The following is a 13,663-nucleotide window of genomic DNA, read 5'->3' as shown; positions in this document are numbered from 1 at the left end:
GTTGAAGTTAGAATGGTGGATGAGTAGCACTTCAGTAATAGAAGACCACATACACAATTTAAAGGAAGAGCCAAAGACGATAGTGATGGTCAGATCCTAGGAAAGTAAGATGCCATAAAAACCAAAGAAACATAGTCTCAAGAAGTCTGAGTTAATATCACCATTGTCATAATGCAGCAGTAACAATCAATAGGACTTAAATAAGAATTTTTAATTTTTTACTAGAAAAGGGTTATCCATCTTAAAAAGAACACTCAGTGGAATGATAGAGGTAGGAGTCAAAATGTTAAGGGATCTAGGAGAGAATAAATAGGTACTGCAAATAATATATATGTGAACCATTTGAGAAGTGGGAAAAGTAATGGAGTAGTAGGTGACAAGCATAGAGGAAAGGGTAAAAGCTGTCAAGGGAAGAATTTTTTAGGATTCTGAAAACCCAAGATTACTTGAAGACTGAATAAAAGGAATCAGTGCAGAAGAAATTTATATTCCTCTGGATAATCTTTAATTCAGAGTAGCTCATTTTCTTGTGAAAATGTGGCTTGTATATATTTGATAAGCATTTGATTCTAATTGAATTTCGTAATACTATTTTAGCACTTGGAAGATTTGTAATTTTATAAATATGGATATCCTGTCTCTTGATATATTGTAACCCCTCTACAAATTAGTAGCTGAAAACTTTCACGATTGCCTAGTGCTTTTCATAAACTAATAGTCCTTTGAAACTCATAAAAGTCTTATGAGGTAAATGCTATTATTATATTCATTTTATAGATTAGAAAACAGGTTGAAAAAAGGTAAGGGACCTGAACCAGAATCACAAGGCTAATGGGTGTCTGAGGTAGAATTCAAACCTGGGTCTTATAGAATGTTTAACTTTCTTCCTAGTCCCTATGTGCTTGTTGATTGACTATTCCAAGAATTATTATGGTCAAGAATTCATTACCCTTTTGCCAACATAGTGAGGAGCCTCTCTGAACTTGCTAAGCCAGACAATTGGCACAGTCTTTCACTGGACTCCTTCTTGGAAGATTTTCCAGCTCAGTAGAATCTTCCAGAGTCTGCATTCTTCTGGCATGTTCTTCTAGAACTTTAGGGTATCAAAAGGTGACTTGAGTGAAAAGTGAAAAAAAAAAAGGAAAAAGGGAACTGATTATTTTCAGAATGACAAGATTGAGTAGGAACCTGTAATTGGAATTTGCAATTGAGTCTATTAAAATGCCTCCCAAAGTTGGTATTCACTTTTGAATGTATTTATCTACCTGACATAAATCATAATTTTTGTTTGAATATTGTCCTTATTGCTTTATGAATAATATGCTGTTGTGTGTCAGAGTTAATAATGGTAGATTCTCTCAGAATGAGCCATGTATAAAAGTTCCATGATGCAACCAATGCATTTGAATTCATTGGCAGAAGATTCTGCCTCCAATCATGTGATCAGAGGTTGCTGTGATTAGCTAGTACGTTTGCAGGATTCTATGTTTAAATTGGTGTGTAGAGGAGGAGGAGAGGCTGCAGACAGTGAGTCAGCAGTTAGGGCTGGTAAGCTTTCTTAATTTCTTTTAACAAACTAATTCAAAAGATTTTATCAAGTAAATGTTTTTGTAATGTAATTTGCCCTCAGTAATCTGCCATGTTAATTTATAATATGCTATTGAATATCACATTGATTTTAAAATATACTTACAATGTGGATTTTTTTCAGTGTTCAGAGCTTTTTTTTTTTCCCTAATTGAAACCTTGTGGAAGATCTGACTTAGTGATTTTAATTTTAAAATGTATAAAGAAGGCAAGTCTGAACTCGATATGCTCCATTGCAATCTATAGATTGAAACATTGCTATGGTATTAGCAAACACTTGTGCTTAAGTTGTACATCTCAATATTAATTTAATAAGGTAGTAGGTCTGAAGATAACATTTTAAGTATCAGAGTAACAGAGCAATGTTTAAATACCTTTGAGTCAGTATGAAGCCTTTTTCAGTTTTATTTAGAGACAAAAAGTCGAACTTCATAAGGTCACTTATTTTAAAATTAAACTATTAATATGTCCTTATTATAAAGTTGCCTAATTTCTGTGGTTTCCATGAATAGAATTAATTTAGATAAGGTAACCATAAGATTTCATTCTTTTCTGCTGCCATAACAGCATTTACATTAATTGACAAAGGTCTTACTCTTTGCTTTGTCAGAATTATGTTGTTAAGAGTTGTTTGGAGCAGTATTTAGCTTGGGCATATTAGTGCAGTAGAGATAAAGAACTATATGTATACTTTTTAGGGCTTGTATATCTCTGGGAGGACTAGAACACTGTATTTACTTATATATAGGGTTTGGAAACAGAGTATAGCACAGATCCAGGTTGATCACTAATATGCATAGTTTGGCTTTATAGACTAAAATTAAATATCTTATAGTTGATATATTTTAAGTAAGTAAATGCTTCTTCCTCTCTCTGAGATATTTTGGAAATTGGAGCTCTTCTTCCTTTGGTGTTGATTCATAAATTATTCTTTTAAAAATAAAATGAAAGTGTCAATTTCTGGTGGCTATAAACTGTTGTACAATTTAAACAAATTTGAATGAAATGTGTTTAGCATTTAGGCTTGAAGTTTGTGTTCATGTTATATAATGATGTGAAAGGTCTCCATGAGGCTGACTGAGATATGAAGTACTTGGAATACAACTTGATAAATTGCAACTTCATTTTCATTTAGAAGCTTAGTTATCTAAAGAAAGAAAGATTACAAACATTTATGTTCTTTTTCATAAAATACCTCCTTCTCCGCAGCAATCTTTTATGCTTTCAGATATTGTCAGCTTCACCTGTTTTTGTTGAGTCTGTGTCCTCCAGAGTGTCCCATGGTCCCCCATGGATTCCACTGAAATTTAGGATTGTTTGGAGAGCTAGCCACACACTTCCAGGTAACAGTGTGTGCCAGCTGTATTACTCAGCACTTCCTGGCTGCTTTTCATTAATGTTGAAAAGGGTTTCCTGATTGTTTTTCAAAATTTTTATAGTTTTGATGTCATTTTGATCCTTAAGATTTTCTTTTATGTATAGTTTCATCTGTTCTGGAAGATTGTGTTTTTAAAATTGAATAGCCCTGCAGTTTAATAAGTTTATTTAATAAAATATTTGAGACAATTTGGGTTCTATCCATTAGAAAAAAAACGAAGACTAATAAAAATTCAGTTCATTTCAATAGGAATGTATTAATTGTCTTTGGTGTACTAGGAAGTATTTGAGACACTAGGGATATACAAACCAAAATGGAAACAGGCTCTGCCCTCAAGGAACTCATATTTTATTGGTAGGGAAAAAACATATACAAAGAAATGTAAATTTAAAATATGAACAGAAAGTAATTTGGGGGAGAGAGAACATATATGCCTCTTTCTGTTCCAGTGCCTTTTATAATTCCAGAGTTTTCATTAATTCCTCATTAAGCTTGACACAAAGACTGACCATCAAATGAGATTCACCATTACAATAAAGTCTAAATAGAAATTGAACCAATAAGCAATCCAAATTGGAGGCTGTACAATGCAAAATAAATGTCTTACCTTGGGAAGTTGCACAGATAGCATGTGTTTATACATCAGAAAATACAAATTTGTATGCCTCTATTTCAGAAGCTAGTGTGCTATGTGATTTAATCATAGCTAAAAACCCAGATGAAGGTCTTAAATTTCTTTTTTTATTGTCATCTATTATTCTTGACTGGCCACTATGACCCTGCCTCAGATGAGTAGGTAAGGTGTTGACCTGGTTCCTATATGGTTTCCTTGTGCTCTTGAAATGTTTAATCAGCCAGCATTTTCTGGTACCTGCCTGCCAGACTTCAATAACTATGTTATATACACATTATTAGTCTTTTACTTTTTCTCTGAAGGCATTGTTCTATCCACTTTATGATTTCTATGTCCTTTTCCTGTTTTAAGCTGATCATATGGCAATTACATTGGTAACCTTTTAATTTTCCATCTTCCAATGAATAGCCCTATGAAATGGTGAGCCTCGCTTTAATCTTGATTACTGTATTTCATTGCTACTTGAATCTAGCTTGTCTTTTGGTATGAAGTTAAATATGCAAGTTTTTTTAAAGCTGTGGATGAAAAAGGTGGAAATGATAATTTGACACTTTTGATAGCATGTTGAACAATAGAAGTATTTAAGTGTGAATTATTTAAGCAAAAGTCAGAACAACATAGTCACAGTTAATACTAGCTTACCTTTATTATCCAGTTTAGATTTAACCATTCAATTAGAAATTTAACCATTCAAGTAGAACAGAATCTAATTTTCCCACATCTATTAAAATAACCTGAAAATATCTAAACATTCTTCAAATTATTGAATCACCAAATATCAGAGTTCTCTTCTCCCAAAAAAGGAACAAAAACAAAACCTATACCTTCAAAGAAATTTATTAGAGTCAGTGGAAACCAGGAAGTTGAAAAATATATTATAATCTAGAATTATCAAAAAATAAGTTTGAAAAATACTATTCTTAGAAAATTGAAAAATTTTTATACTGTGTCCTGAAAAGATGAACTGTATATGACTCATCATTTTAATACAGTTTTTGAAAAGCATGTAAATAAATAGTTGTAAAAGAGCACAATGTATGCTAGGATACCTGAAAAACGAGACAAAAATAGCAATGTGTCCTGCATTCTTGGAATTCAGCCAATTAACTATTGAAATAAAGAAGAATTCTGAAAGAAATGGAACTTGAGCTTACTTTTGAAGAAATGGTGGAAGTTAGAGAATACGGTCCTCTGCAGACCATTGAGCAGAAAATAAAAACCAAAGAGAAACTAATTTTTGGAGATCATTAAGCAAAGGCAAAAAAATGTAAGACTTACTGTTCTAAGGACTGAAAGTTTTATTATAGTTTCTTAAGTAGGAGAGTGATGAAGTAAACTGTGTTTAAGGAAGATTTGCCTGGTGTTAACATGCAGGATGGATTGGAGAGGGAAGAGGCTGGTATAGAATGACATTCTTGGAAGCTATTGTATTATTAATCCATTTACAAAGTGATGAGAACCTGAACAAGAATGATAACAGTAGAAATGGACAGAAAGGAACATGTGGGAAATAATATGAAAGAAAACTTGCTAGAACTCTTTTAAGATTGATATTAGAGGGGTAGCTATATGGTGCAATGGATAGAGGACCAGCCCTGAAGTCAGGAGGACCCGAGTTCGAATTTGTCCTTAGACATTTAACACTTGCTGTGTGACCCTGGGCAAGTCATTTAACCTCTGTTGTCTCAGGGAAGGGGGAAAGATTGATATTAGAGGGAAAGTGAAAGTATGTGCTATGTACAGCATACTGTAACAGGCACTATGGATAAATACAAAGATTAAATAGCCTCTTCTTCTTCAGGGAACTTTTGGTGAGATGATAAAAAAATTATAGATAAATTCTTTTTCTCTCTTTCCTCATTGTTTTTTCTGTTATCTTTTTCCTTCTCTCCTCCCTTCTTTTTCCCCTACCCTCCCTCTATTAATTTGTATTAATTTATCTGCATATAGAGGGATAAAACAGAATGAGAGCAAGGGAATGAGAGTAAGAGTGATCATATGCTTCTTGTCAGTCAGTCTAATGAAATTCTTCTTTTAATGATTGTAAGAGATAATAATACTGTGTTCTAATGGACTATTTTAAAAGTATTCTCTTTAAGATCTAACTCAGTTTCAATTGATCAGAGATGGACAGGAGCAGCTACACCCAAAGAAAGCACATTGGGAAATGAATGTAAACTGTTTGCATTTTTGTTTTTCTTCCCGGGCTATTTCTGCCTTCTGAATCCAATTCTCCCTGTGCAACAAGAGAACTGTTCGGTTCTGCACACATATATTGTATCTAGTTTATACTGTGACATATTTAACATGTATAGGACTGCTTGCCATCTGGGGGAGGGGGTGGAGGGAAGGAAGAAGGGAAAAAATCAGAACCAAAATGAGTACAAGGGATAATGTTGTAAAAAATCACCCTGGCATGGGTTCTGTCAATAAAAAGTTATTAAAAAAGAAAAAAATATTCTCTTTTGCAAATACTAAATACAGTTCTCTCTTTTATAAGCAAGTATTGATTAACTTATGTTGAATATTTTTAAGGTATCACTTGGATAGAATGTTTAGTTTTTTATTATTTTATTCTCTATAGTACCCTTCTGACCTTAGCAGTCACTTACTGTCCTTTATTTTTATTCCTTTTTACAAATCATGATGTAATGGTCCATCTTGTCATGGAAGTGACCCTGGGTTTTCAAAGGCAAACACAACCTCTGGCTGATATTGGAAAGATGGAAAGACTTCTGAATATAGCCTACCTAACAGAATGTTGATACTATCCAAGAGGCAGCCTACCTAAGTATGAAGAAAATCATCAGAATATTGACTATCAATAATTTTTGACTAATGAATGGCCCTTGAAATAAAAGGGCCCTTTGTTCTATCTTGCTTCTTCTGCATTGATGGTGACAGAGTGGCAGAAAAAGGACATAGGAACATTGAATAACAATTTTTACACTGTTTAAAAACTATTTAATTTTAGTATGCTTATTGTTCATTTATTCAGCAATCATTTATCAAAAAACAACTGTGTTTCAGCCATTGTGCTTCCTTTATTCCCTCCTTCCCTTTTTTCTTTCTGTCGCGGTTAAGTGAGTTATCCAGAGTTACACAGCTAGTAAGTATCTAAATGAACTTAGATTTCAACTCAAACCCTACTGACTCCAGGACTGGCGCTCAACTGTGCCACCTAGCTGCCCCTCTGTCTCTGCTTTCAAACTAGGCATAATCATTGTAATTACACAGCATTCAATTTTGATTTTTAATTTTTTCCTACTTTATATCATCCTAGTTTATATTGTTTTTTTCATAGTTCTACTTCATTTGTCATGATTTTATATAGATTTTTTTCCTTATTTGTCTCTATTCTTATTCATTATTTCTTCCAGTATAGGAATCCATTACATTCATGTATCACTATTTTTAGCCATTCTCTAGCCATTAAGCATCTACTTCTAGGTTTTGGCCACTATTAAAAGCATTACTATAAATATTTTCATATATATGGTGTTTTGGGATTTATACCAAGCAATTGAATATCTAGGTAAAAGGTTATAGACACTTTCTTCACATAGTTTACACTTGTTTTTTAAGATGGCTGGCAGAGTTTAGCAGTTTCACTAACAATGTTTTAGTGCTTCTAACTCTGTTTTTTCTAACAAACTATTTTCATCTCATGTCATTTTTTGTTAATTTGCTCATTGTAAAAGTAAAGTAAGATCTGAATTCTTTTGGTTTTTATTTCTCTCATAGAGTATACCCTCTACTAAATAAGAAAGTTTTAGCATATTTCAAACTTAATGTACATCTATATGGTATGGTATCCAAAAAAGAAACTAATATTGTCTTCAGCAACTTTGAAAATAACTTAGTTTTACACGCCTAGAGGAAGGCAGCTTGGATGGCAAAGGGTCTTCTATCTATGGTATATGAGGTTTTGTCTCTATTTAGACTAGGAAAGTGATATCTATCTTCAGATATTTGAATGGTTGTCAAATGGAAGAGGGATTAAATTTGATCTTTTTTGTGCCTAGTTCTGTATTTTGGGGTCATTGGATGCTAGTTAAAAAGAGACATATGTAGGCTAGTTAAAAAGAGACATATGTAGGCTTTAAGTCAGGAAAAATCTTCTTCACAATTGGAGCTATCCACAAGTGGAATAGGCTGTCTCAAGAAAAGTTCTCTCTCTTTGGAAGCTTTTAAGCATAGGATGCATTACTGCTTCAGGGTCATGTTAAAGGTTGCTTTTTGATTTGTCCATCAGGCAAGATCCTTAGTTCTTAAAATGTGGAATCTTATAATTGAATATGTGGGCCATGAAATTATGACTTATTATCTGTAAATGTTTGATTTGTATGCCTGTTTTACATGCCAAATGCTTGTGATGACATAAAAATTTCTAGAATGAAAAAGGATCCTCAGTGGAAAAAGTTTAAAAAGCCCTAGCCTAGATGATTACTGAGGTCCTTTCTAATTCTGAAATTCAGTAATTGTGTGAAAGTTTCTTAACTCTGAATTCTCTGCTCTTCAGTGTTAAGGTTTTTGTTCTAGTCAGAGATCTTCCCTACAATCATTGCATTTATAGAGTTTTCATTTATTATGTAGATTCTGTGATGGAAAACTACGGATAACCTTCTATTGAAAGCTTTCCCTCATATATTACTTTCATTTAATTCTCCAAGATAAGTGACTTGATATTGAGTTAATTGTTTTTGTTGTTTGTTCTTTGTTCTGGAAGAGGACCATGACATCAGGGAGGTGATGTTCTGACATACAAGTGAATTGAATTTCAGTGAGGAAAGGGCTGTGTGCAAGGTCACCTGCCTCACTTTCCCCTTTAGAGCCATCTGGATCCATTGGCTAGAATTATTTTGAGGAAATTATAAGCTTTGTCAGAAAGCTTTACAAAATACTTTACAATCATAGCATATATATGTTTCAGTATAGATGTTATGATACTGATTAAATCATATGGTCAGTTCAAAGATGATTACATTTTCAAAATTTCTTTCCTCACAAAAATCTTATATAAACTGAGTGTTGAAAACCATGTTTACATGTTTTGGAAAAATAAAATACTATTGAGAAAAAAAATTTTTTTAATTTCTTTATTGAGATTTCTCTCCAATGTGAATTGAATTATATGTCAAAAAAGTTCTCATGTATGGAAAAGTAAAATTTCTCACATTCTCATATTTAGTTTGATGAGCTTCAAGTATGAATTTTCTTTTTTTTTCTCCCTCTTGTGAGGCATTTGGGGACAAGTTATTTGTCCAGGGTCACATAGTATTAAGTGTCTCAGGCCAAATTTGAATCCCTGATTCCAGGGCCAGTGCTCCATCCACTGTGCCATCTAGCTGTCCCATGAATTCTCAAAGGTACTAAGTTTACTGGTTGAAGAGATTTGTACATTGATTATAATAACATGATTTTTGTCCAAATTTCAGTCACTACATATTTCCTTGAAAGAATTGGCCATGTTTGTCTTGACATTCTTACTGTAAATGAAACCAGAAGGCATAAAGCAGTTGTAAGCTTAAAAAAAAAAAAAGGGTTCCTTTCAGAGAGGCAAATTAAGGAAGGGTTTGTTGTATGCCCAAAATTAACAAAAGTATTTCATAGGGAATTTAGTTGTCTCTCTTTGTAGTGTTTGTAATAAGCAAAAGCAAACAGACCATCATTAAGGTCATTGTAGCTTAAATCCTAACATTCATTAGCAGGGAAAGTCTGTGTGGAACTAGATAAGATTCCACCCTCTTGATATTTAAATTATTTCACTACCAGATGGGCATGGGAGAATATAGGAAAAGTTATGTTGGAAAATTTGTTGTGGGATTGAAAAATCCCACTATTTTTGATTATTCAAAAACTACATTTTATATATCAAGAATGCTTTCTTGGAGAAGAAGTTGAAGGCACTGAATATGACAGGAACCAAATTACATAATTTTTTAAAAAATAAAGTTTGTCATGACTAAATATGCTGAAAATGTGCCTGATTGGGTTATTGACCCAGTCAGTTTCAGAACTGGTCATGTATTAATATTAGTTAATATTAATTCTGGATTTGTTAATTCAGCTGATTAGACTGGAAGAGAAATTTAATTCCAAATTAGAAGAAAAATGGGAGGACATTGTGTGAGATTGATTGTGTGAGATTGATTGCAAGAGCTCCAACTTTGTTTAAATAAACTGTAGACTGAGAAAGTGGAAATGAACAAAAATAGACATTTATGATTACTAAATTTTAGAGAAATATTATTGATGAAAATAATCCCAGTAGTGAAGAGGGCAGTAGGGCTCAATAATTGCCTCAGTCATAAAACACTTAATCCCTCAAGGGAAATATTGACTATAGTGTGTCCCAAAAGTCTTAGTACAGTTTTAAATCTTAATAATTTCAGAAGTTTAAATACAACAAACTTATAAAAATCTCAGCATATTTAAAAATGTTTAAGTACTGATTTTTGAAATTAAAATTCAATATAACCCTTGTCTTGGGCTCTACATTCTATTCAAGCTCATTTGTAAAATGTTGCTGAAGTGCATGTAAAAGATTACCGTATCAGATTGATTACTGTTTTGGGAAAAGGAAGGAGAAAGGGATGGGAGAGAGAAAAAAAGGAAATCAAAATTTTATAAAAATAAATATTGAAAACTAATACATACATACATACATATATATATATATATTTATATATATATATATATAATTGTAAAAGGCTTGGCACAGTCCCGGGCACATAAAACTATATAAATGTGAGCTATTTTGTTATTGAATTGAATCATGCTAGCAAAGATACAAAATAAATGTAAGCTACTGATCTGTCAAAAATAAAATAAAAGGAGGAAAAGCCAAGATAGCAGAGAGCAGACGGGATATTGCCTGAGCTCTTCCCAGATTCCCTTAGAATCAACATTAGATGAGGACTCTGAATGGATTTTGGAGTGATGGAACCCACAAACATTCAGAGTGTAATAATTTTCCATCTTAAGATCTCTTGGAAGGACTTCAGGAAAGATCTGTTTCAATTGTCAGGGGAGAACACAGCCCAGCATAGGGGTGATGTGGAGGGACCCAATGCAGAAAATGTAATGGGAGGCTTTTAGTCAAAATGCAGCAATGTTGACACTCTGTCTTGGTTCACAAGACCAGTAGATCAGCAAACCAGCTATGAGATCTCCAATACAACTACAGAAGGCAAATTGTGAGCCTCCAAAACCTAGCAGCATAGATAGAACTTGACCATGTATATCCAGTGCATTGAGGAAGGCTGTAGCACTACTGGCCCCAGCACAGTCATTGAAAAGCACTGTTCCCTTGCAGAGAAAGCTTGGGACAATCTTTTCTGTGCCTTAGGAGCAGACTTCAATTTTTTAAAATGAGAAAAAAAGCAAAAACATCTCTGATCACACATAGAAAGCTACTACAGAGATGAGGTCAGAACACAAACCCAGAAAAGGACAAAAGATCTTCAGGTGAAGCCTTGGAGGTGGGGTATGAACTTGTCTCTAGCTCTAAAGGCTCTTTTGGACGAGATATTAAAAAAAGTATCTTAAAAGAGAGAGAGAAGAAAAAATGGAAGAAAGAAATGGGTGCTATAGTAACAGCAAGATTATACAATTATCAGCTATGAAAGACTTGGTTTTTCTCAGCAGTTCAATGATCAAAGGCAACCAATAAACTTTGGATAGAAAATGCTATTGGCATCCAGAAAGAGAACTTTGAGATTGAATATAAATCACATGCTATGTTCATTTTTATTTTTTTCTCTCTTGCTTTTTTCCCTTTTGTTCTGTTTTTCTCTTCCAATTTGATTCATAAAGAAATGTGTACTTAAAAAATTAATATACATGTATAATCAGGGAGAAAAAACAATTTGGGAAAAAAAATGAGAGCTGTGCAAGAGAGTTATAAAAGTTTGTGGAGGAGAAGCCAACAGTTTGGAAAAGGAAACACAGAAATTGAAAACAATTCCTTAAAAAATAAGTTTGGCAAAATGAAAAAAGAAAACAACTCCTTAAAAAACATAATTGGTAAAATTTTTAAAAATCCATTGAGCAAAACAACTCCTTTAAAAGTACAATTGACCAAATGCAAAAGGAAGTTAAAAAAAAAAAAGCTAACTGAAGAAAACAATTCACTAAAAAATTAGAATTGGACAATTAGAAGTAAATGGCTCAATGAACTATCAAGAATCAGTCAAATGATCAAAAAAAATGAAAAAAGAAATAGAAGAAAAAGTAAAATACCTCATTGGAAAAATAGCTGAGCTGGAAAAATAGATCCAGAAGAGACAATCTAAGAATTATTGGCATATCTGAAAACCACGATGGAAAAAATAGAAAAAAGAGTCTGGACAACATCTTTCAAGAAATCATCAAGGAAAACTAGAGAATAAAAACTTAATCATTGAAAAAAAAATTAGCAAAGTGTATGGCAAAAAAGTATGTGACAGAGTCTAGTTGAAATAGATTTGGTCAGAGTTGGTAATCTAGTTTGTCTAAATGATCAACCCACTCTGCTCCTTAGGAGATATTTGACAGTTAAAAAAAAATTAGATGAGGAGGAAAGACCATGTTGATAGAGAGCTTCATATGAGTTAATTAAAACAGACCATTTTGAGAGTATTTGTAGATGAAACTGAAGGGAGGACTATAACTACAAAATGAAGTAGGCTTGCTAGTATTTTTTCTAATAAACTGTTTTCATTAGTATTAAAAAATCATATTTGGCTTCTTTCACTTCAATATCTAGTGTACTTGGCAGCACTGTTGTGTAATGGAGAGAGCAGAGGACTTGGATTTAGGTTACCTGATAATCTGTAACCTTGATTAGTTCACTTAACTTCCTTCAGCTTTTGTTTTTGTTTCATATCTTCAAAGGAGAGTATTTATACTGCCTTTCTCAAAGGTTTGTAAATATTAGAATTTCCGTAATTTTAAGTAGTGATTTTTATTTCCATTAATATCAATTATACTCAAATGTTTAAATGGATCCATGATTTTAACATTGTGAATATTCCCTTCAGTGGGGGAATTGTAGTAATTCATTCATGCTTGCCTATCTTTTGCCTTTTTGCCCATGTCTTCTCATGATTTTACTATAGGAAGAATCTACTCAATGTTCTGCGAGTTTACTCCTTTCTTTTAACATCATTGAGAGCACATGTCCATCCAGAACTTAACCTTCACTTTGTTATGGCCAGCTGATCTACTTGTTTACTCCTGCATCTTGATGTCTTTTACAGAGACTCTGCTGTGTAGAGGAGTACTCCTCTATTTGTTTGTAATATGTTTCAGCCTATTCAACCCCACTATGGACCTTTCTTTTACTTTCTGGGTGATAGATATTTTTCATTCTTAAGAGACTAGTATTTCATGACTAATAGCCATAAACAACATTGTAAGGAAGAAAGCTAATATTTAAATGAGTGGCCTTTGCTTCAGCAACTTCCTGAAATTCAACATATTTAAATATTCCATTTTGAAACTGACTCATTCATTTATAGTGTCTGTCTGCTCTGTCTTTATTTGGTATCTATCTGGTCTTTATATATATTTATCTACACATATAAGCACATGGACATAGACATACTCACTGATAAATAACTAAAATTAATGTTGTAGGCAATGGTGGAACTATTTTAAATTGGAGGACAAGGAATATCCGCTTTTAGAATTTTAGAATGAATAATCTGTTAGTCTGTGCAGAGTGAATTGAAGTAGAGAGAAGTTAGAGGCAACTAACTATGCCTACTTACTATAATCTAAACTTTGTTGATGTAGGCCCAGAATATGTTGGTAACCCTGAGAATGTAAGAAGAAATTGAAAGTTTCAAAGAAGACATTTTGCAAGAAGTTTTTAACAAAATAGCTGTATTTTTTTTAATATAAAACAATGTTTGATTTCATTTTTAAACACTTAGGAATTTTTAAATTATGGTTAACAAAGAACCAATATTTACAACATTTTTTTGCATGAGTAACACTACTACTTTTATGTATATGTGATGAAAAGATGTATTAAATTGAAATCATGTAATAGAAGTTCAGTTTTGGAATATATTAAA

At 32.8% G+C, this 13,663-nt stretch overlaps 1 protein-coding gene across 6 annotated transcripts in view; it reads left to right on the top strand.

Annotated features, from left to right (window-relative positions):
• The window catches only part of UNKL (unk like zinc finger), a 143,186-nt gene that overhangs the window by 100,657 nt on the left and 28,866 nt on the right, over window positions 1-13,663 (top strand). The gene's annotated exons all lie outside the window — the stretch shown is intronic.

This window comes from Antechinus flavipes, chromosome 1 (genome assembly GCF_016432865.1).
Source record: "Antechinus flavipes isolate AdamAnt ecotype Samford, QLD, Australia chromosome 1, AdamAnt_v2, whole genome shotgun sequence".
NCBI classification, from domain to species: Eukaryota; Metazoa; Chordata; class Mammalia; order Dasyuromorphia; family Dasyuridae; genus Antechinus; species Antechinus flavipes.
Note: the sequence above shows the minus strand (reverse complement) of the source record. Positions and strands in the feature narration are given on the sequence as shown.